A 20,246-nucleotide genomic window follows, 5' to 3' on the forward strand; every position below is an offset into this window, starting at 1 on the left:
CCTCACCTCAATAAGGAATCCTATAACCTTTACTACTCATCCCCCATTTCCTCCCAGCCTCTCTCACCCTGCTATAAGCAATCACATATCTACTTTCTGTTTCTATGGATTTGCCTATTCTGAACATTTCATGTAAATGGAATCATAAAATATACAGCCTTTTTTGAATAGCTCCTTTCATGTAGCAGGATGTTTTCTAGGTTTATTCAATGTGTAGTGTGTCTCTGTAGTTCATTTATTTTTATGGCTGAATAATATTCCATTGTGTGGCTATAGCAGACTTTATCTGTTTATCAGCTGATGGATATTTATGTTGTTTCCACTTTGTGGCTATTAGGAATAATGGCTCTATGTACGTTCAAATAAAAGCTTTTATGTAGAGATATGTTTTCATTTCCCTTGGATAATCAGATATCTAAGAATGGAAAAATTCAGGATTTTTATTTCCATATGCAGTCTTGGTAGGTGTATTGGTCAGGGTTCTCTAGGGAACCAGAACCAACAGGAGATATCTATAAACAGTATTAGATAAAATTCTCTACATGACCATGGGGAGGTATAAGCCCAAATTCCACAGGGCAGGCTGCAGACCAGGAGCTCTGATGAAGGTCCTTGATGAGTTCCCAGGAGATGTTGGCTGTCTGAAGTAGAGCTGGGAATTCTCTGTGAATGCTGAAATCACTTCCTGTTTAAGGCCTTCAACTGATTGGGTAAGACGTCACTCATTGCTGACTGGCAATCTCATTGGTTGATTGTAGATGTAATCAGCCATTATGTGATCAACTCACTGATGATTAAAGTCCATGACATGTCCTTATATTACAGTTAGCCCAGTGCTTGCTTGACCAAACAACTGGGCATCATTACCTGGCTACATTGACACATTAGCCTAATCATCACAGTAGGCTTCTGAATTCTGGCCTGTCTAGGATACAAATAAACTAACTAGTTAGTATTGGATATATTTTTAAGTTAATAAAAATGGAAAAATAAATGAATTTTTCTTATATTTTTCTCAGTTGACTATTTTTTTCTCTTCCCTTCCCCTACCTCCATCCTGCTGTTTTTGCTGTCTGTGTCCATTTGCTGTGTGATCTTCTGTATTTCTTTCTCTTTTTTTTGTCTTCTCTTCTTGTCTTTCTCCTCTAGGATTCACCAGGATTGTATCCTGGGGACCCCTGATGTGGAGAGAGGTTCCCTGTCAATTGTGCCACTTCAGTTCCTGGTCTCTGCTACTCTTCACCTTGACTCTCCCCTTCGTCTCTCTTTTGTTGTGTCATCATCTTGCTGTGTGACTCACTTCCACAAGCACTGGATCACCATGCGGGCACTCAACTTGCTGTGTGGGCACTCAGCTCACCATGCAGGCACTGGCTCACTGCACGGCCACTCACATGGGCCCTTGGCTTGCCACGCAGGCACTTGGCTCACCACACAGGCACTCGCATGGGCACTTGGCTCACTGCATAGGCACTCAGTTCGCCACATGGGCACTGGCTTACCACGCAGGCATGCTTTCTCTTCTTTTTCACCAGGAGGCCCCAGAGATGGAACCCGGGTCCTCCCATATGGTTGGTGGAGGCCTTATCACTTGAGCCACATCCACTTCCCTCAGTTGACTATTAGATAACCAAACCAGGGCCACCTATTTTGTTTACAATACTTTAGGGATCTATTATCACTGTATCTGACCCTTAGAAACCCAGATATCCCAGATGGGAAAACACACATATAAATTATGCTAAGGAATATTTTGACTACTATGTGCCAGGTACTGTGTGGTAGGCATTGGAAAGTCCATGGAATCAATGGACATCATTAACTATTCTGAAAGTCCACCTATTATGCATTCTAAGTTCTACCCAAATCGACCAACTCTTTTTCCTTTTCTGTGCTTTATGGAGGCCAATATAACCAAATACATGTCTGTAGAAGGGTGTACAATACCACAGGCAAAAAGTTTTCTCCACTTCCTGAATGGGAAGAATCTCTATGGGGGAATGATTAGAAATCCATGATTTCTTTCCCTCCAAAATCACCCTTTTAGGCAAACTCAAGTGTTTCCTCATTTTACCAAGATTTTTCTACTTCTACTACATCTTAAATGAGATAGAGACACAAAATAAGGTTCATATTTTAATGGCTGCAATTAGTCAGAGGTTAATTATTTACTGATGAAGAGTTATTCCATGAAGCACATAAAAAGGTCTTTTCTCTTACTTTGTAGAATGGATTGACATGTCACCAAGTGCCATTCTACTGCTTCAAAACATTTTCCAAAATAGGCTTGTATTGTAAGAAGTTTTTTTTCTCTCTCTCTCCTTTTTTAATATCGGTGCCTCTTCCCTTGTGATATGCTCTGAAAATAAATTAAGCAGAAAAGAAATAAGGGCCAATTTAATTTGAGAACTAGTTTCTAAAACTGATTTGGGGTCAGAACATACACATTCTTCTCTTAAAAAAAAAAAGCAAAGACAACAAACACAATGCAAAGGTTTTCTAATAGCAATTTCTCACCCTGTTTTTCCAGCCAAGTCAAATGTATCAAAATAAGCTGGACATAAACACTTTGTTTTTCCTGAAGGCCAAATGATCATTCAATAATGCACAAGTTAAAAATAATTAGCAAATTCTTACCTGATTTCTTTTCTGTTTACTGGTACTACATGGAAATTTTTTCATTGAGTCTTATTATAGTATTTTCTCATTCAGGTACAAAGCAGTACATTCAGAAACTTAGAAAGACCTTACTTTTCCTATGTGTGGGTTTCTTTTGCAAACAATGATTTTTTCTTTGAAATATCCTTATTTATTTCTCATGATCAGAGTGCTAAATGCTTGTTTAATTTTTTGTTTCATGAACACTGATCTTTAGGGAATAGCTCACTTGCTTCAAAGGTAGCCAATTTATTCCATTTATCAAGGTATCTCAAGTGTTGAGTCAGACTACCTTTAAAATAGATGTACTTTCTGCCTTTCCTTCTCCACGTAAAAGGCAGCACAATTATAAATGTAAATAACAGGGCTTGTCTGAGGGAGAAATGAGCGGAGAAACTAGCAGGCAGAAACTCCTTTCTTCATTCACGTCCTATGTTATAGCCAATATAAATGCTTAAATGACATAGGTTCATTTTAATAATATGTAGTTTCTTTCTTTTTTTTTTTTAAGATTTATTTATTTATTTTTAATCCCTCCCCCTCCCCCGGTTGTCTGTTCTCTGTGTCTATTTGCTGCGTCTTGTTTCTTTGTCCGCTTCTGTTGTCCTCAGCGGCACGGGAAGTGTGGGCAGCGCCATTCCTGGGCAGGCTGCACTCTCTTTCGTGCTGGGCGGCTCTCCTTACGGGGCACACTCCTTGCGCGTGGGGCTCCCCTACTTGGCAGACACCCCTACGTGGCAGGGCACTCCCTGTGCGCATCAGCACTGCGCATGGGCCAGCTCCACACGGGTCAAGGAGGCCCGGGGTTTGAACCGCGGACCTCCCATGTAGTAGAGGACGCCCTAACCACTGGGCCAAGTCCCTTTCCCAATATGTAGTTTCAATGGAGAAATATTCCAGTATGAACAGATGGGTACCTGGATGGTGGTGGAACTAATCGTGGAAGGCCAGAGGACTTGGACAGCATCTAAGTAGACCTCCTTAGGTTATGCTACTAGGTCTGCAAAATAGCACTGGGAAAAAGAACAAATGAAGAAAATGGATATGAAAGGTCAGCAGTGACTACAACCTATGATTAAGAAGCAGCTAATTTTCTACTTGCTATCCCTAAGCACCACGTGCGAAATTCCTCTGGAAGGAAGGCAGTGATGAAGAAAAAGGCAGACACCAAAAGCACTTTGCATGGGAAGTGGACTTGACTCAATGGATAGAGCGTCCGCCTACCACATGGGAGCGTCCGCTGATCTCCTTGACCCATGTGCAGCTGGCCCATGTGCAGCTGGCCCACGCGCAGCGCTGATGCGTGCAAGGGGTGCCATGCCATGCAGGGGTGTCCCCCACATAGGGGAGCTCCACCCGCAAGGAGTGTGCGCCATAAGGAGAGCCGCCCAGCACAAAAGAAATTCCAGCCAGGAGTGGTGCTGCACACAGGGAGAGCTGACGCAGCAAGATGAGGCAACAAAAAGAAAGATTCTCGTGCCGCCTTCATGAATAGAAGCGGACACAGAAGAACACACAATGAATGGACACAAAGAGCAGACAACTGGGGGGGGGGGGGAAGGGGAGAGAGATAAATAAATAAATAGTACTTTGCATTCTACTCAGTGTTTTCCATGCTTCCAGTTGCCCAGCATTGCACCTGACAAAGTCAGTTCCAATTAACTATCAGTTTAATAATGACATTTAATGAAATAATTTAAGCAACCACTAAAATGTTCTTGTGTATTTGCCTATGCCCTATCTCCCACCCCTCCAACCCTACTTCCCTAGGCTGGCCCTACTTAACTAATGTGTTTCAAGATGGTTTGACCTCAAACTCTCCTCTGGGCTGAACTCATGCACAGATAACCCCAAGTACTAAAACTCCAATGTGAGGAAACAGTCTTTAAAATCTGGAAACAAAATTAAGTGAGAACAAAAGGAAGCAGTTAATTTGCTTGAGGCTGAATACAGTGATTAGCACGGGAAGTGAAAAAGCTACAAATCCTACTTGGTTGGTACCTGAATTAAGTAGAATTCAGTACCTAATTAGGGTCTAGATCTACGGATCATTAAATAACCTTCCCAAGAAAAGGGAAAGATGAAGACTACAAAAATTCTCAAGTTTTTGGCTTCCCTTTTGTCATTAATAATTCTTTTGCTTTTCTGGTTGATTTGAAAGAAACTTACAAAATACATTTCACAACAAATTGAATAACTTATAATTTGGAGACTGTTGACAAAAAAGTTTTTAGTTATAATAATGTTTTGCATTTTACCCAAAAAGTTAAATGCAGATATTTCAAATAATTTATTATAATTTTAGACACCTTCAAAGAATATATGGCAATGACATTAGATATAAAATGATTAGTCTTCCAGCAAAAATGTAAAACTCTTAAAGATGGGCATAGAAATATCTATAACAAGATTTTAGATTGTTTTTTGAATAAGAGAAACAAGTATAAATACATATATTACAGCTGTGTTTGCAGCTAATATCAACATTATCCAGACTCTCAAACTAATTGAAAATATCCAATCACATAACACAAGTATGTAGAGAACAGTGCGGTGGGTAAGAGCCTGGCAATCGGATCAAGGTTCAAATCTTGGCTTCATCAGATACTAGCTCTTCAATGATACTATTTCTATGCACTATTATTTCTTATTTTCAGTGGCAGTCTATCACATTAAGTAATAAGTCAGCAGCAAAACCTCGACCCCATTTCAAAATGACTTGGAGAAGATTTTAATTCATAGGCATCTGAACTCTTTTGCCTGGGAGAAACTGGGAGTAGTGTTGCTCTGGTGCAATTACTGGAGCAGTTTGATTTGCAGCTGAGTACTATAATAGGACACAGTGATATTTTCTCCATCCTTGTCAGTTGCATTCTCTTACTTCAGTACTGCTAGTATGAGCTTGCAAAGCCCTTTCATGTCCAATAACCCTTTTGATCTAGTTAAGTTGGCAAGGCATGGATTATTACCTTCACTCTATTTATAAGACAGAGCCTCCGCAAGATGAGATGACTGGCCATAGTTACATGGATATTAAGGGTGCATTTGGCTGTCAAACCTACTTTTTCTGATCCCCAGCTATCTCCAGCGTATTTTGCTCTCTTAATCAAGGAAGTAGATCAGGATGGGCTTCTAGGCAAATGAGTCCAGTTGCAGTTTTCAGCTGTATACTGCTGCAAAAACCTATTTCTATTTGTAGGGTTGCCTGGGGAAGGTTGCTGTGCTAGTTTTGGATCTTCTTCAGACTACAGCTTAGTCTATGATATTTTACTGATTCTGGAAAACCATCCTATTCCCTGTATGGGCAAAGTCATCAACAGCAATTTTCAGGACTGGTCATCATCTCAAATTATGATCATGGGCATCAGATTTATTGTTGTCTAGAGGAGCATGGTCCAATAGAATGTAATAGAAACCACATATATAACTTGAAATTTCCTAGTAGTCACATTTTACAAAGTAAAAAGAAGCAGGAATTGATTCATTTTAATTGCTTATTTTAACCCGTTATATACAAATATAATAATTTCAAAATGTAATCAATATAATATATAAGTAAATACAAAATAACATAAAATTATTAAGGTATTTTGCTTATTATTCATACTGTCTTTGAAATTCAAAGTGGATTTTATTCTTGCAGCCATCTTGCAGTTAGGACTAGCCTCATCTCAAATGCCAAAACGGCTAGTAGCTAACTATTGAACAGCGCAGATCTACACTATTCTTCCAGGAAAAACAAAAACAAAACAGTGAAGAAAAAGAAATCCTCTTCCCTCTACTGATAAATGGAGAGTAAGTTGGGCAGCGGGGCTTTTATTCTGACATAAATCATTAGCACTCATCAACCATACTTAACCATAGAGAATAGCTTAGGATCATCCCAAAATTACTTTCTAGTGACCTAGTTGTTTCCAGAACCTGTTGTCAGTTGTGAAGTGTTGAACAGGACCATCTGCACACACAGGCAGGGAAAACAGGCCATGCTATGAGTGGGCTGCAAGGCTTACACGCTCAAAAAATATGTTTATCTAGCCTGTCACATGCTTGACACACCTTCCATTAAACCCATTAAAACATTTCTTTTAATAAACATTTTCGACATGTCTACTGAAATGTGCAGAGGACTAAGCACTGCAGAGTCGGGGGAAGAAGGGAATACAAGCATGAATAAGACATGGTCCTTGCCTTCAAAGAAACTTGTGGTCTAGGAGGGACTGCAGACTTAAAGCAGTTGGCAGGGTATGAAGAGCCAAGTGTCTATTGTAGAGAGGTCCACATTTACCCAGCTCCATCTTTCAAGCATGACCAAGTTGAATTCAGAAAACCTACATTAAAATTACACTGGAACAGGTCATTTTATGGAGAAAGGAAGAAGACGAGAGAGGTGTAGATACCTCGTTGTGGCAAGATGGGGAAGTTTCTTGATGATGGGAGTGGGGTAGCTTGAAATATTAATATTAGGCTCCTGGGTCTAGTGCTCAGTTACTGGAAGATAGGACTGAAAATGGGGGGAGCAAGAGTGAGTATAATGAACACAAACTTTGTCTCCCTTGGAGCTTTGCCTAGTCCTGGCCTGGTATTAACTGCACATGAGTCAGATAAATACAATGCATATGTTTGCATCGAGGAGACAGTGGAAATTAGTAGTTAAGGTCCAGGGCTCTGGAGTCAGGCAGCCCAGCCCTGTTTGGCTTGGGCAACGTTACTGTGTCTCAGTTTTCTCATCAGTAAAATGGCTCACCAATGGGATTTGATGAAAGTATATAACAATGGGATTTGATGAGATAAAGTATATAACTTAGAACAATGTATATTATTCTATATATACAATAGAACAATGCCTGGCACATGGCATGCATCTAAGAAATGTCAGTGATTATTACTAGTTATGACATTAATTGTTACTCAGTAATTATTATTAGCTATGGTGAAATTGGTGCTAGGTGAAATTAGTGCTAACTTGTTCCTGAAGTTTCACAGGACTGGATTGACTCTAAAGCCAGCAATCCTGAAAGAAAGAAGGCTAAGTCTAGTGATTATCTTCCTCTAAGAAAGCAAAAAAGGAGAAAGAGATTAAAAAAAAAAAAAAAAAAGACCTGCATCCTGGACTTTGAGGGAGCCCTCAAAGTCAAGGGCTTCATACACTCCAAAAGAGCTGGAAACGAATTTGGCTCCACCACTTAGGTGCCATTTTGGGAAATTACCTGATTCCTCTGAACCCTGTTTCTGCACCTGTCAAAGAGGGATAATAAATATGCCTAAGATTGTTAAAATTCAGTATAATGATGCATGAAAAGGGCAAAAATTAAATCAGCCTCCACGATTTTATTATTATTACTATTGTGAGAGCGGGCCCTACTGCCGACAGGCAGTGCCTCTCTGGGATGCGGCCAGGCATCCAGGCTTTCCATTATGCCACAACGCCTGGCACCCAGTAGATGCTCAGGACACGTTTGTGGAATGAACGCACGTCATCTGAGGCAGGGAAAGCAGTCGGCTGGAGGCCGGCTTTGCTTCGAGCTCAGCCCTTCCACTCCTTCCAAAGGCTGGAGCCCGAAGCAGCTTGGAGCCTGGGCGCCCAGGCATGACCCGGCAGTGGGCTGAAACCCACCTCGCCCCAGAAGCCCCTTTCCGGGCTGCTGGGGGGCACCTCGCCTCGACGCTCATCTTTGTCCGAGCGGCTCTCTCCCAAGCCCTTATTTTTCTGGTTTGCGGCTTGTTTACTTAAGCATTTACAGCTCTCCGGAGCAGAGGGGCTGCTTGAAGTAGGGTCAGTACTGAGGTCGCGGTTTGTATTTATTTTCTGCCTTCCAGTCTAAGCGCTGGCAAGTCACAACACGGTCCCTTTATTTGGGCACCTGCGAGGCTCGCGTTTCCTTACCTCCCACGGGACGAGGAAGGACAGGCAGTTCGGGCTCAGCAAAGTGCTCTCAAGGGACTTGTTTGTGTCCCCCCGCCTGAGTCGTCCACGCAGTTTTCTGTGCAAACCCAAGCAGGGCGGAGAAGATTAAATAAAGACAACCTCGATCCTTTAATCGCAAACACTGGTGATTCTGTGCCCCGGATTTCTGAAATTCTTGGCTCAGATTCCAAGGCGGGGGGAGGAGGGGGGGTAACAGCTTGTAAAAACTTCCCAAAGCAGAAATCCGAGTTTGTACCCACCACCCCCCTCAGGGCTACCTGGATGCAAAGGAAAGAGAGCAGCAGCAGGAGGAGAGCCCCCAGGGGATGGGGTCACCCCCCCCCCCCCCGGGGGTGGTTTCAAGGCTCTGACTGCCAGCCCGGCGGTCGCTGCACGAGAAACCAGGTTACGAGCCCGTCCCCAGGCTGGACGCCCCGCCCCCGGCTCCGCGCGCGGCTATTTAGAGCCCCGCCGGGAGCCCAGGGGATTCTGGGGCTTGTAGTCCCTCCGCGCAGCCCCGGGCGCCGCCGCGACCCCGGCCTCAGACTACATTGCCCAGGGAGCTCCCCGGCCTATATAAGCCGGCGGGCGCTCCTTCAAAGTGCAGTAACCATGTGGATGTGCTGCTGAGGCGTTCCTTCGGGCTCGCTGGGGCGGGAGGCGAGGAGGAGGAGGAGGAGGAGGAGGAGGTGGTGGTGGAGGAGGAGGCGGCGGCGGCTGGGGGGTGGAGAGAGAGAAAGCGCACGCTGGCAGGAGGTGTGGGCGTTCCTCTTCCATCCTAACGGAACGAGCTCGGGCTTCGCGGACATGGGCTCACCCGGCGGCTGCTGACCCTCTCCTCGCCCCGCTCTGCCCGAGCGGCGTGGCTCGCCCGGCACCAAGGTAGCGGCTCGGGCCGGGCCGAGGGCGCGGGGAGTTTGGCACCGGCCCTTCGGGCGCAGAAGTTTTTGCCCTGCTCTCTGGGAGTTCTTGGCGGATTTGCACGCATTTGGCGTGCATTTGGGGTTCTCGGTCGCGGACGGTGTATTTTTTTATTTTTTAGTGGAAGGAGCGGAGGGCTCCTTTGAGGTTTAACAACAACAGCAAAAATCCTCGGCTGGCTTTTAAGGGCTACACCGTTCTGAACTGGAATGGCATCCCCCCAAGTTAGAAACTGTTGCAGCAGCTGCAGGAAATAGTTTTGGGTGGGTTTTTTTTTTTGCTTTTTTTTTTTGAGGGGGTGGGTGTCATATGTGAGTTTGCTCAAGGAAACAATCTTTCTAAAATTGTAGCCCTTCCTGGTGCTGCGAGGTTGATAGAATAATGCATGCGTGGGGGATCCGGGGGGAGGGCTTTAAAAGACGGAAGACAACCGGAGGAGAGCGCTGAGGGATGAAGTGGGGACGAAGCTCGTGCCCAATGAGGATGCGGGCTTACGATTCTTGGTCTCCGATCCAAGAAACAAGTGCTTTGGGATCTGCCAAACACTTCCCTTAGTTCCATTCCTCCCCTTACCCCCGCCCCAGCACGTTGGAAGTTTGTGCGTGCCGAGTGCGCGCTTGTCGGTTGCATGCTGGAAATAAGTAAACGAAGTTACCTGAAATCTTCGCCCCAGCGATGACATCCACCTGCCTGCCAATTTTAGGGGTGGAGGTCTCCCCAGGGAGAGGCTAAGGAAAGTGGAAACCTGGGATTTGGAGCATTTCTGTAGGGAGCCCCGTTCCGTGGCCTTTCTATTCATTCCTCTTTCTTCTTGATACCTAGGAGTCGCCTACTGAGGAGCACGATTTGCACCCCAGCCTGGGGGTGTTTTAACAACAGGGTGCCTGACCCGGGCCAGGTGAGTGTGGACTCTTGAGTGCTGTGGCTAATAATGAGTTTTTGTCCTAGTGTATTTTAAACCCTTCTACAGAGCTTTGGAGAAATAGGAGTAGGAAAGAAAAGGAAACTCCATGTGAGGCTCAGTCTCCAAAATTTGTCACTGCCTTTGATGAGGGCTTTAGGGAGGATGAAATCCAGGGGGCAGTCCTGCCTAACACTTTTGGCCATGGTTCAGAATAGAAGCAGCCTGAAGGTTTATGAGAGGAAAAAACAAAACAAAACATTAAATGGAGCAATAAAGGGGAGGCCCATTGGTGGCCTAAAAATGGAACTTGCCAGGGAGCGGACTGATGATTTCAATTCTGAAGGATGCAGTGCATTTCATCTGCCAAGATATGTAAGCAAAATGATCTGCTTCTCTCTTTCTAAAATAGTTACTCTCCCCTCCACACACACACACACACACACACGCACACTCGCACACTCGCACAGTGAATGTGTGCTTAATTAAAATAGGTTGGATTGCAAAAAGGAAAGTGGTTGCTGGCAAGTTGAAAGAAGTACAGCTTTAAAAAGGGAAGTTAGTTCTTGGAGTGTAAGATAGTAGCATCCAGCCCTTGTCTTTAAGCCACCTGATTGTCAGGGTTCCCGTGGGCCCCTTTTATTTCTGTGCCTGTTGTGGGATATGAGCCGAGGACAGGGTTTACCTGTAAACACAAGCAGGACCTTCTTTGTTTCTCCAAATGGTCAGTCTGCACTTCAGGAGGGGGAGGTTTTATTGGGTCCACATACATCCACATTGCTGCAGATTTGGCCATCAAAAGTTGTTTTGTTTTTTTTCTTCTTTTGAAATGGTCAGTTACAGGGTAAACAACAGGGTAGCGGTGGTGGCTGGGTCTTAGTAACTCCTTTAGCATTCTAAATATTTAGCTGTTCCCTGGGCTACAATCTTTAGGTTTTTCTAATTAGAAAATAAAAGTCAGACACTTCATTATAGTATGCAGTGCTTTTGTTTCCTGTTGATAAGATCCTGAGGAGTGCTGGTGGAGTGGGAAGCATTTGGATGGGTGACGTCTAGCTCTTTCTTGGAGTTCTTGAATTGTATTGCCTCATCTGGCTCCTTGGGCACTCGTAAGGCCAAGGATGGGGTTCTGCGCCTCTCTTCCAAGTAAGCTGCAGACGAGGAGAGACCGATCCACAGGCTCTTTGTCTGGTTTCTAAAAATAAGACTACTGCCACACAGTATTCACTGCGTGCCTGGTCCAGGACCATATACCACAGAAATGCTGTGAGGTAAGTAGAGGTGAAGGAAATGAGACGCAGGGAGTTAAATCGCTTGCTCAGTGACTAGTATGCAGTGGATGCAAGATCACCCCAGGCGGTGAGGTCTTGGGGCCATCCACAAATGCACCTAGGTTGGGGGTTGAGGGCCGGTGAGGGAGATGCTTGGAAAAATAGGAAACTTACTGCTGTTGATGAAATAACTCTTTATGTCACACCAATGATGGATTAGCAGCATTACGCTGCTGTGAGAAGGTATCGATGTAGTCATAAATGTAGGGATAAAAGATTGAGGTTGCTTAAGGAGGTTTAGTTGTTTTACAGAGTTCGCTTTTGAAAGCCTGAATTGGGGCGGTAAAAGAAATCAGACCGACCCAAGCCATAAGGAACATTGTCGAAGTTCTGCCTGGGTTTCTTCTCATACCTGAAAGATATCTCGATCATCAAGGCACCTGGAACAGGTTAACAGAGTCAGGTGTTTCTCCATTGAATAATCTGGGAGTGTAAATTGCAATTAGTTGTGAACTGTGATATGTTCATATATTTTCACATACTCTTCAACTTGCTCTCTGGACATTTGTGGGTACTTTGTATGTGTGTGCACATGCATGTGTGTTGAAAGTACAAACTCCTCTTTAACTAATTCAAATCAGAGCAGAAAATCCTAAGGTGGGGAAAGTTCTCCATGTTCTAAATTTATTACTCCTGGCCTAGCTTTGAGACCCATAAAAGTCATTTGGGATTGACAGTGGCATACATTTAAATGAAGTGGTTGCCTTTTGAAGGGAACTGATATCCTTTCTTTGAGAATGAGAGAGGTAATTTTACTTAGAACAGAAGTAGTAGATGAACTTCTGACATGACAGATCTATTGCTTTGTCTTAAATATATTTTCAACTAAGGAAGACTGGTTGTTTTGAATAAAAACAAAACAAAAGAAGAAGAAACCGAATCCAATGGTTGTACAACCAATTTCTAGAGAGAAAAAAAATCACATGGCTTTTGTGCTCATTTAAAATGACTTCATGGATACCGATTTCTTCAGAAGCAGCTCTTAAAAAACAAACCAAAATGAAACACCAAACACAAAATATGAGCAAAAGAAAAAGAAAATAAAAATAAAAGTAGGCCTGGAGTTGGGTTTCCAGTTCAAGCTGTCCTTGGATACATCTAATTAAGGAGTCTAGGCAAGGCCAGTGTCTCATCTTGTTTGGTGTTGGTTTGCTCTTTTAAAAATAAAGCACATTGCATTCACAGGCTCTTTATTAACTGAAAGCACATGTAAATTTTTGTTCAGCTTTGCTGTTTTAGGTTTTTGCATGGTTCTTTGGATGAATGCAGTTAAGGCTTGAAGTCATTGATGTACACTGTATAACTTCTGTGATTCCTACCCATTGTTACAGTACCCATGGTTCTGAGACAATTACTGATGAGGATGAGCTGAATAAACCACTGAACCCCACACCTGTTGGGGTTTAAGATCCCTAAACTAGGCATAGTTTAAGGCATTTGATAAGGTAAAACTTCAAGAGACTCTGATGCCTGTTAAAGTTGTTGTGGTCCACCTGTTCTCTTCCTTCATTCAGTAAACTTCTGGAGTGCCTGCTATTTGCCAGGGGTGGTTCTAGGTGCTGGGGAGTATAGTAATGAACAAAATGAAGCCTGTCCTCATGAACCTTAAATCCTAGAGGGTGGGGGGAGCAGTCAGTAGAAATAAATAAGTATGACGGGTGGTAAGTGCTGTGGTAAAACATAAGGCAAGGTGAGGGGGATAAGGGAATAAGTACTCTTCTGGGCTTGGGGAGATCAGGCAAGGTCTCATTAATAAGGTGATAAGTGAACTAGCCATAGAGCAATCTGAGCGAGAGAATGTTCCAAACAGCCACAGCAGCAATAATAGCAAAGGCCCTGAGGCAGGAAAAGGTAGAACATGTTTGAGAAATGGCAAGGAGACCAGGGTGGCTGGAGCTGAGCGGGACTGACCCTGGGAAGAGTGCTAGGAAATCAGAGAGAGGTGAAGGTCAGACAGTAGAGGGGCCAGGTTTCTACAGTAAAGTGTGATTGAACTGAGATTTCTGAACTCCTCCAAAGATCCCAGTTCGGTTTTCAGAATCATTGAACTACATCATTATTTCTGAAGGGAGTCTGGTAGTCTGACAAGGCGACGTACCAGATGGGAACTTAATAGGGGGTAAAACTCAGATTTCTAGACTGTCTAGTTAATCCCATGATTTACCTGAAATTTTAATTGAGTTCAGTAAGCAATGAATCATCACTGATAAATAGGTGAACCTGCAGATGGTTTGGACAACACATTCTGAGAACCTAATGACGTGCCTGGGGGTTATCTTCAGCATGGACCTTCTGTGACCCACCTCCACCCTGCAGTCGGGCTCTCATGTTAAGGGAATTGCACAAAGAGGAGTAATGCCTGCTTTTCTTAACTTCTTTGGGGAATAAAAAGGTCCATGTAAACAAGTCTCCCAGAGAAGTGATGTGGACCCCTTCATATGTGCAGCCAAACCTTGATTTTTGTCTTATCGTATAAATATAAACATTTTCATTGTAGTAAAACAGGAACAAAAGGTAAGCAGAAACAACAACAACAAAAAAAACAGCTACTGCCAACCCCACAACCAAAGAGTAGGGTTCTAACTTTCCTTTCCTATATCTATGTATATAAAAATTATGGATGTGTTTCAGTTTCATTAGTAGGGACTCATACAATCTTCCCCACTTGGTAACTTGCCTTTTGCACTCAATATATCTCGCCCCCCCCCCCCCCCCCCCCCGAAGTACTGGGGCCATGGGTTGAGCCCAGGACCTCATATGTGGGAAGCTGGCTTTCAACCACTGAACTACACCAGTTTTCCCAAGTTGGTTTTTTCATTTGCTTGTTTTTCAGGAGGAAAAGGGGATTGAACCTAGGACCTTGTACATGGGAAGCAGGCGCTCAACCACTTGAGCTACATCTGCTCCCCTGCACTCAACATATCTTGATCATCTTTCCTTGATTATTAGTAACATCCTTGTCTACATTTTTTCAAAGGTGGCTATCCCTTTGGAGTTTCACTTGAGTGATGACATGCATGAAATCATTAGAGTAAAATTATATTATTAAAGTTTCATCAACATCATAGAGTCCAGATTTTCTTATTCAGTTTATATGGTTCATTTAAGAAACTGAAAGTAAGATAAAGCACTATTCAAATGTTAGCTGTCTTCTTATGGGAGTAAAGCCTAGTAATCATCTCATTGGAATAAAAAATTTCCCATTTGTTCTTCAGAGTAACCTAATCTTGTGAGATAGGTAGAGCCAGTCACTCTTTTTTTGTATGGTTGTACTTAAGCTTTACTATAAAATACTTCAAGCACATGCTGTAGCAGAGATTTTGGTATAATGAACTCCTTCTTTACCCATTACCTACTCCTGATAGTTATCAACTCATAACCAATCTTGTTTCATTTATATCCTCATCCACTCTTACCCTGGATTATTCGAAGCAAATCCCAGACATACCTGTTTATCTGTATTCCATTATGTATCTCTAGAGTGGGGATTCTTTCTTAAAAAACATGATAAAGTAGTATTGTCACATCTCAAAAGAAAAGTTTTTTTTCCAGTCTCTGCTCATACTTCCTTGCTTAACATATATATAAATAAAAACATACATATTTAATAGTATGTCTAAAGCAGCACCTAAGTCAGTATATTATGAGTGGTTGATACATTTCATCTACATATTTCCTCTCTTATTTCTGTGCAATTTTTTGTTGTTGAATAAATTGGGTAATGTATTTTCCTACAGTTTGGGTGTTACTGAATACGTCAGTGTGGTGTAGCTTTTCATGCTCTTCTCTTTCCTATTTTTACCATAACTTGGTGGTTGGATATAGAGGCTTCATCAGACTCACGTTCTTTTTCTTTCCTTTTCCTTTTTTCTTTTTGGTCAAGTCTACCTTGAGAACTTAAGGGAGCGCATGAAATGTCTGGGCGTTTCTTCTTGTGATCTTGTAACCACTGGTGTTCATCTCTTTGATCCATTAGCTCATTTGGAGTTGCAAAACTTCTAATTTTATTTTTCTTTCTTCTTTTATTAGCTGGGATCCTTTTATAGAAAAGAAATTTCCTCCACTGAACTATTAGTTACCTTGAGGTACAAAGGTAGCTCTCATATAGGAAAGGCAGGATAAATGTTTGAATCTATTTGTTTTACCAGTTTTCAAAATAAGGAGTTGGTTACCTGGCGGTCTCCAAAGCAGTGGTCCTCACCCGGGGCCGTTTTACCCCCTGTGGTGCATTTAGCAGTGTTCCAAGATGTTTTTGGTTCCACGACTCAGGGTGGGGGTGGTGGGGAGTGGTGTGCTACTGGCATCTAGTGGGTAGAGGCCAGGTGTGCTATAGTGTACAGGTCAGTCTCCCCTATACCCCCAAACAAGAATTATCCTGCCCAAAATGTTGGGATTGCCACCACTGAGAGGCCTTGCTCCAAGTGGTAAACAGGTAAAGATTTTTATGGTTTTGTTTTTCCAGTATCATTATGAACTCATGGATTTAAACATTTGATGTGTTTCACTCTGTGTAGTTGTCCTTATTGGTACTCAAATTGTCTAGCTGTCCATCTTTGGTCAGTGAGAAGCTATTCAAGTTGGATCCTAAGTCTTTTTTTTTTTTTTTTACTGATATTTTCTTCCTTTACATCCATTCTGCCCCCTCGCCCCCCTCTTGTTTTGCTCTTGCTGTCTGCTCTCTGTGTCCATTCATCTCCCTTTGTTGTCTCATCTTGCTCTGCCAGCTCTTCGCCAGGTTCAATTCCCAGGGCTCCCATGTGGTAGATGGGAGCCAGTCACTTGAGTCACATCCGTTTCCCTCCTGAGTCTTTTGATACCTTAGTGGTCTTTGATAGTTTTCTTGCTTTCTATATGAGAAGATGTTCCAGGCACACCTCTGTATTTCCTGCCCTTGATGTGGAATTAGCCATTTCTCCAAGGAGCCCTTGTTTTTTGAGCTGAAAATGGTATTTAGAGAACTCTGCTTAGGGGCAGAAGGTGGTATTATTATTTAGAAATTGAAATGAAGAAAACTTAAAACCTCAAAGATTAATGAAAGCATTTCTAAAATGTAATCGATACATCCTTGCCTTTTAAAAAAGAATTCTGTACATAGCCTAACTTTTAAAAATAATTGGTCTGATTTTGAGCCTTCATGTACTAGAGCTAAGACAAAGTGGTATTGTCCAATTAAGCAGGAACATTCTACATTCATGTTTTCCAAATTGTATTAGCAACCCATTCAGAGGTTGTGAAATCAATTTAGTGAGTGGCGATCAACTTTTGTTAATGAAGTAGACTAAAATAGAAAATATCAGAGTGTATTGCAACGAATTCTCTCTTATACACATACAGCGAATGCTTGGTTGTTAAGTTTATATTTTTTGCTGAAGGGTACAGTCAAAAGTCTGAGAAGCACTGTTCTACAACCTTGTTACTCCATGTATGGTTTGCATTGGCCTCAACTGGGAGCCTGCTAGAAATTCAGACTCCTAGGCCAAATTACAGACCCACTGAATCAGAACCTGCATTTTAGTAAGATCCTCGAGTGTTTTACATGGGAAAGTTTGAGAAGCTCTGAGCTGGACGGAGCTTTGCACCCCCGCCTTTTTTTTTTTTTTCCAGTACTTTTTGTTTATTTTGTCTTTTCATGGTTGACACTCACCTGTTGAAACTGGCTTCTATACTTCCCTCTAGCAGCCTTCTGATTTTCAATTAAGTGGAAAGAGGCTAAATCACCTCAGACTGGGTTCTGTCATAGATATATGGGAACTTCCATGGCTAAACATGGGGAATGCTTTTATCAGCTCTTCAGAAAGAGCTAGAAAGAGACCAAGAGTTAACAGTTGGAACCTACTTAGAATGATCACATCACAGATATAAACAAAGTGCATTTTAGGCTGTTGTCAGACACTGTGAAGAAGTTACATTGTATAATATTTGATGATCCATCCCATCAGCAGAACTTTGGGACTGCTTGGTATAATCTTGCTCATCTGAGAAAAAGAGGAACACATGAAATATAGTACTAACCTCCAAGTTCTGAGTATTCCTTTGCATATTAGGAGGAGCTTTAGCCGCTAAGTGACTTTTTTTTGAAAAATATCATGAAAGCAAACCCCATGGGCATATTTCTGAACAAAAGCCGATACAACACCCAGACTTAGAAACATTCATTTTTTTGCCCTATGTGTGTGTGTGTTATGCTCTTTATCTGCTTTTGCACAAGTTGTCCTTTCTGCCTGCTGAGGCCTTCCCCTCCCCCTCTGTGTCTACCTTGCCCAAACCTCTTCTCAAAGACCCAGCCCAGAGGCTTTGGCCTCTGGGGAGCCTTTCCTGAGACTTGAAAATCTTACTGTCATTTGAAATGCCAAGGTACTTTATTCTATTTTCCTCGTAGGTCTTTTTTTTTTTTTTTTTTTTTAATAAAACTCACCAGAGAGCTAGTAAGTGCTCAACAAATTGTTGAATAAAATTATTTATATGCATTCTTTTTGTCCCTTTGAAGGCTCTGGGCTGCTTCTTAGTGAACCTATTTCTTGTATCCCTCTCCCCCAAATAAATGTTTCTTCGATTAGCTCATTATTTTTGCAAAGTCCCTCTGCTATAGAGAGTGATGTGGCGACCAGGTGTTAAGCAGTTCCTTTTGAGAACTTTTAATGTGTGGCATACAACAGCATTCTAGAAAGCATTATGCTTGTGTTGGTTTAATAAAAGGGAGTGAAAGTAAGAATCAGGTAGTGAAACAGAGTTGCTACCGTGTTGTAATGGTATTGCCTTGCTGAACCACAGGGCTGGGGCTCCCAGGACTGAGGGTTGACTGCTTCTTGAGTACAGACAAAACATGCAACATCTGTGTGTCTGTTTCCTCTCCTGCAGAATAGGTATCAAAATACCTGTTTTGTGTCTTCGCTGTTAAGTTGTATAATAATAAATTCTGTAAAAGGTTTTAGAGATGAAAAACAAAACCAGTATCCTGGAGCGGTGGTTCTTACCTAGGTGAGGAGGTTGATTTTGCACCCCCCCCAACTCCACAAGGAGACAGTTGACATTGCATCTGGAAATACTTTTGGTTGTCACAAGTCAGGGGATGCTCTTGGCGTCTCATGGGTGGAGAGATACTGCTAAACTTCCTGCCGTGCGCATAGGACAGGCACCCAAAACCAAGAATTATCTCACCCAACATGTCAGTAATACATAGTGTGAGAAACCCTGTCCTACAGTGAGTTTCCCAGGCTTAGATTTTTGTCTCTCTCTGTAGATATTAACCTAACTTCCTTTGCTGTTTTTTTTTTGTGTGTGTGTGTGTGTGTGTGTGTGTGTGTGTTTTGGACTGTGGGCAGAGGGGTGCCTACGCATGCTGGGCTGACACTAACTTTTTAATAAACACTCTATCCCCATCCCGGAAGCAAGCACTGGCCTTGGTATCTGGAGCCCTTTAGCTTTGCCCACTAATCCGTTGTGTGTCCTTCAAGAAATCACTGGTCCTCAGGGTTTTTTTTTTTTTTTTTCCTTCTAAAATGAGGACTTTTGGCTAAATGATCTCTACCAGCCAAATCTAAAATTTTCTGACTGGCCAACTTTGAGCCCTTGGTTGGCTTCTCTTAATTAGGCCTTGAAAAAGAGGAGTCATAGGAAGAGATGCCAATATTAGCCTTTTTTTGAGAACGCTGTGGCTAGTGTACCTTTTTTGAGAGTAGGTTATTTAAGTAGACGTGTTTGTGAAAAGAAAAGTATGTTTATGTTTTTTGGGTAATGAGCAACATTTAAACTTAGAGAATGTCTCTGAACTTCAGGTTCACCATTTCTGACGTCCTCATCCAGGGCACTGCTTAAAGTTAAAACTTCTGACTTGGTGACTTCCTTTAGGACTGGCTGAAAACGAAAGCAGAATAAGATTTTCTATTCTCTGAGAGAAGTGCTATTTGGAATAGAATAAGTTATTTCATGATGGGGCCATGCCGAATTCCTGAGGCCCATCTGACTAGCAGATAAGAGGACAAGATGGCAAGGAGGGGAGCTGTGTGTAAATGCACGGGGGGGTGTGTGTGGCCGGGTGTCCAACTCAGTAATCATTGCTCGTATTCATATCACAACAAAGATGATATCGTCAAGCGTCTTTGCTCAAAGGAAGTTCTGAAGTTAACCCTGAGAGTACCTCATAACCAGAAGCAGAGACTGTTGTGAAAAAGCACATTTTCGCCTTTCTTGGAAGAGTCAACCAGAAATGCCTTGGGTTGTCTCTACCCCACATTGACAGCCATATTACCATATATGTACCTGGGGAACAAGACTTTTGCTCCTCTGGAGGGAGGTTGTTTCCTTAGTCTCTTGCCAGTAAATTGATCAAATGCTGGCAACTCGTCCTTTATCTGGGCATTCTCTTGCGTTTCCTCTACAAGGCCTGGAGGTTTGCCTGGCTTTGCCCATCTTTCATCAGCTGCACTGGGGGCTGCTCCGCTCAAATGTGAAGTGGTATCATTTTGTGTTAATGGCTGCTGTGGCCCACATTTCTGAGGGACCAGCAGCCTTAAGGCCTCTTGGATCTCCA

The 20,246-nt window shown here is 42.7% G+C and overlaps 1 protein-coding gene and 1 long non-coding RNA gene across 2 annotated transcripts in view; one reads left to right on the top strand and one right to left on the bottom strand.

The window, feature by feature from the left end:
- Positions 1–2,123: 2,123 nt before the first annotated feature.
- LOC101422475 (uncharacterized) lies at positions 2,124–8,986 on the bottom strand. Its single transcript, XR_001117978.3, has 3 exons — positions 8,842–8,986; positions 8,543–8,639; positions 2,124–2,359 (listed from the first exon to the last, which is right to left on the bottom strand). It is a non-coding gene; the product is annotated as an uncharacterized lncRNA (long non-coding RNA).
- A 253-nt stretch (positions 8,987–9,239) lies between these two features.
- The window catches only part of ITPR1 (inositol 1,4,5-trisphosphate receptor type 1), a 347,955-nt gene continuing 336,948 nt past the window's right edge, over positions 9,240–20,246 (top strand). Inside the window, exons 1-2 of the mRNA XM_058288936.2 lie at positions 9,240–9,445; positions 10,307–10,382. The gene's annotated coding sequence lies outside the window, so the exon portion shown is untranslated. The remainder of the gene's footprint in view (positions 9,446–10,306; positions 10,383–20,246) is intronic.

This window comes from Dasypus novemcinctus, chromosome 26, assembly GCF_030445035.2.
Source record: "Dasypus novemcinctus isolate mDasNov1 chromosome 26, mDasNov1.1.hap2, whole genome shotgun sequence".
NCBI lineage: Eukaryota > Metazoa > Chordata > Mammalia > Cingulata > Dasypodidae > Dasypus > Dasypus novemcinctus.